The sequence below is a fragment of the Populus nigra genome, chromosome 1 (assembly GCF_951802175.1).
Source record: "Populus nigra chromosome 1, ddPopNigr1.1, whole genome shotgun sequence".
NCBI lineage: Eukaryota > Viridiplantae > Streptophyta > Magnoliopsida > Malpighiales > Salicaceae > Populus > Populus nigra.
This window is the reverse complement of record NC_084852.1, coordinates 20,749,003-20,752,838: the sequence shown is the minus strand read 5'-3', so window position 1 is coordinate 20,752,838 and position 3,836 is coordinate 20,749,003. Positions and strand designations below refer to the sequence as shown.

Below are 3,836 nucleotides of genomic sequence, written 5' to 3'. Positions count from 1 at the left end.
TAAATTCACTTTTAACACTTACGCCTGAGGCTTTACTACTTTTCTGCAGCAATCAAATCTCTAATGCCAGCACCCCAAAGATGATAACATCAGATTCCTTGTTTCCCTTGCTTGTGAGAATTCCAATGATATATCTAGTGAGAGTGGTGACAATGTAGTTGACATGATTATGAGAACTGTACAATATATTTTACTAAGTGGAAGGGCTAAGATTTAGCAGTTGAGCCGGGTGGCTAATTTATAAATCTTTAAACAGAGTGAACTTAAACTGTTCAATTGGACATGAATTTGTACTCAGTTTCAAAGAAAATCAATTTACAGAAAAGACGTGAAAATTGATCAGTACAATAAAAGGGGCAAAATTAAATGTTTTAACTGGATAAGAATCTCAAATTAATTACACTGGTCATCAATTTAGCCTTCGTGTGGAAGCATGGCAGATGCAGAAGATGCTGAAGAAGATGTGGTGAACTGGGAAGAATTAGTGTTGTAACTATAACTTGAAGATTTGTTCATCCCTCCTTCAGAATCTGCAAGGCCATAGGACATTATTGAAAGTCAAGATGCAGATATTGGCGGGGCGAAATATGATGGCACGGGCATCTTTGATGGGAGAATAGGCAATGGAGCATCAAAATTAAGTATGTGAAGTGATTGCCGAATTGAGGGTCTAAGATGTTCATCCGGATGAGCACACGAAAGCCCGACGATCATCAAGCGTTCCATCCGCGTCTTGTTAAAATCTCCGCATAGTCTTGGGTCAACTGCTTCAAGTAGCTTCCCTTCACCAAAGAGCTCCCAAACCCACTGCACCATGGACACTTGATCTTCATTACTGGCCTTTGGGTTGATAGGTTTTCTTCCACAAGCTATCTCCAATGCAACAATTCCAAAACTGTAAACATCTGACTCTCTGCTAGCCTTGCCTGTCATTGTACACTCTGGAGCCATGTAGCCCATAGTCCCTGCCAAAACTGTTGTTTGAGAACCTTTTCCATGGTCTACAAAGCCTAGCCAAACCAAAATCCCCCAGCTTAGCATTGAATTCTGAGTCCAACATAATGTTGCTAGACTTTATATCTCTATGCACCACACATTGTTCCCATTCTTCATGCAAGTACAACAGCCCCGATGCCAAGCCTTGCACAATTTTGTACCTCACCTCCCATGTCAACAAGCTAGTTTCTTCGAAAAGATGGGAGTCTAAGCTGCCATGAGGCATGAATTCGTAAACAAGTAAAAGCTCCCTTCTTTCATGACACCAACCAATGAGTTGGACTAAGTTTCTGTGCCTCAATCGGCTAATGATCTTTACCTCTGCTGCATATTCTTTAATCCCTTGTTTAGAAGCTCTTGATACTCTCTTCACCGCAACGAATGAATCAATCTCCTTCAAAAAACCTTTATAGACACCACCGAACCCACCCTCACCTAGCTTCTCTTCATCCTTGAAGTTACTTGTAGCTCGAGCCAATTCTTGGTAAGAGAACTTCTTTGGTCCTGTTCCCCTTTCAAATTCATCATCCATGTACTCTTCAAGGACATGACCACCTTCTTCATCTTCTTCGTGCCCACACATAAACTTAATAACAAACCCAACCAAAGCGGCCCCAACAACGATAGCACCACCGCCAACACCCAATCCAACTGCCAGTCCTGTCCTGTTCTTTTTCCGATTCCTATGAGAACCACCATTTGGCGGAGAAGCTGCAGCTGGATCTATTGGACTGGTAACATTATCATCAATTTCTAAGCTTGAACTAAAATCCCACGAGTAAAGGGTATGTATGGCAAATAAATCTCCTGTTGAAGCAGAAAAGCCAAAACTAACTCTTTCTGGTAGTTAATCCCTCAAACTAACTATTTGACTAAGGAATTTGCATTTCTACAGTGTTATTTCTATAACCAGTGAAGGCGACACTCAGATTATGTGTACTTGAATTATAACTAATCGAAGCGTTATTTCTTCTCCCTCTACTAATATCACACAGCCAAGTAATATTATTTACAGAATGCATAGAGTTGATGTCAATACCTACATGCTCGCCTGGTGGATCAAGACCATTATTTTCGAAGATATCGAACTCCACAGCAACAAAATGATTATCCGTTGTGTTTCGTTCCTGATCAACCCTTGTAAGACCTAGACTTTGACCCTGAGAGAGATATGGCGGAAGCTTTGATCCTTCTGGCGCAAGAAAGAAAGCCAATATATCCATCTCCGTATTCAGTTCGACCTTGCGAATCGATGGAAAAAGAGAAATGGGTTGTGAAGTCTGTATGATTCCCCGAGGCCTCGTCCCAAAGCTGCATCGGTTTGTAATACGTGGCTCGACCGAAACTTAAATACATATTAGCATTTCTTAGATTTTTGGTGAGCTGAATAGCTCCATCTGCAGGATATGCGTCCTGCTCATATGAAATGCTTTGATCGCCAACAATGAAGCTGGTGAAGTTGAAAGATAATCCACTCGCAGAAGGGATTATTAGTGTGAAGAGAGTTGAGAAAACAAAAGGAAGAAATGGAAAAGGAGGCTTTCCCATGAAGGAAGTTGAAATTGTAGTGCTGCAGACAATGTTTGGGGGTTTGGAAAATTGCAGAATTTCTTTCGTTAATAAGGGCGGGTATAAGCGAGGCTGTAACGTTTATTTGCATGAAGGTGTTTGATTTTTTGTTGTTTTTAATTTTTTTTGTTTTAAAATATATTAAAATAATAATTTTTCATTTTAAAAAATTATTTTTAATATATTAAAATATCTAAAATAGTAAAATAATTTTAGAACACAAAAATAAACTTTAACATTTATTTCCAACCACAGTGATGATTTTTTGGGTCTATTTAAAGTGTGTTTGGTATTGCGGTAGTTGTTGTGGTTGTGGTTTGAAAAAAGTTGTTTTATAAAAAGTACTTTTAGTTGAAATTGGTTTGAAAAAAATAGATGTTTGATTAAAACTGTGGTTGAAATTGAGGTTGAAAAAAAAATAATTTAATTTGTTTGGTTAAGAATGCTATTAAAATTGAGGTTATAAAACAATTTTAAAAAATATATATTAATATTGATAATTTTTAATTTAAATATTGTGGATTTAACTATTACTATTACATCATGAAATAAATCATACTTAATATAAAATATTTTTTATTATTCCATAAAACCATCTACAATTCCATTACATACAAAATACATCCGACAAGAACTACAGTTTTCATATTTTTTTAGCGTATAATAAAATTAGATAAAATATTATCAGATATAAAATTCACTCCAAAATATTTGTTTAAAAAAATGTTAAAAAATTAACACACTAACAAAAAAAAAAAAGAGTTCACTCAATGCAAGTGAACAGTTCAAGTGAATTACAATTTCATTATTTTTTAAGTGAACAGTGTATCCATGTGCATTGTTCATGTTAATTGCATTGTTCATTGAACAGTGCAATAAACACAAACAGTGCAAGAAAAGCATGTTACACCTGCTTCTTCCAATCCTGCGTTGCAAACACAAAAAGTGATGGGGCCATGAACAGTAATTAATATGGTTGCGCTTACTTTTCAATAATTGCAGTTAGTTTTTAAGTAATTTTTATTTATAAATATATTAAAATAATATTTTTATTTTTAAAAAATTATTTTTGATATTATCATATTAAAATAAACTAAAAACATTAAAATTATATTAATTTGAAATGAAAAAAAAATAAAAAAAAAATAATTTTTTAAAAAAATAATTTTAAAATATAAAAACAAATAAGGTAAAAAATTGTTATTTATGTGGCCTCTCTGTTGCCTCAAGTAGAAGTCTTTGTCCATTAGCATTAGTTAAGAGTTGTAGGG

At 35.1% G+C, this 3,836-nt stretch overlaps 1 pseudogene; it reads right to left on the bottom strand.

The window, feature by feature from the left end:
• Window positions 1-348: 348 nt before the first annotated feature.
• Window positions 349-2,575, bottom strand: LOC133686136 (L-type lectin-domain containing receptor kinase IX.1-like; annotated as a pseudogene).
• Between the last annotated feature and the right edge of the window lie 1,261 nt (window positions 2,576-3,836).